Source organism: Corylus avellana, chromosome ca1, assembly GCF_901000735.1.
Source record: "Corylus avellana chromosome ca1, CavTom2PMs-1.0".
Classification (NCBI taxonomy): Eukaryota; Viridiplantae; Streptophyta; class Magnoliopsida; order Fagales; family Betulaceae; genus Corylus; species Corylus avellana.
Genome location: NC_081541.1, coordinates 46,000,711 through 46,001,218, shown reverse-complemented (window position 1 = coordinate 46,001,218; position 508 = coordinate 46,000,711).

Sequence of the window (508 nt, the reverse complement as noted above, 5' to 3'; positions counted from 1 at the left end):
CGTACCTTATACAAATGAATTTTGGTATTAATATATATAAGGCTCATAAAAAATAGAAATCATCCCTATATTTCATGATTTCACATGGGAGAGTTTGACAAATAAGTACATTTTTCATTCAACTCTATTGGTAAAGGGACTCTTATGGTTCATATTTTAATTGGGGTTAATAACTTTTTTGGTACCTGAGTTTTCACTTTTTTTTTTATTTTCCCCCCCCTGAGTTTTAAAATATGACAAATCTAGTACTCAACTTATGGGGAAAAGACAAAATCAATACCTCCGTTAGTTCCGTCAGTCCTACTTAACGGGTTTAGTAGGAAAATCAACAAGGAAAGCTTGGAGCTAGTCTCTGAAATTACCCGAAAGAACTTGGACATGAAATAGCGTCTGAAAAAAAAAATTCTTGTCAACTCGGCAACACATTCTTTCTCTTGTTTTCTCGGCAACCAAACAGAGGCAGCTCGTTTTTTTTTTTTTTTTTTTTTTTTTTTTTTTTTTTTTTTTT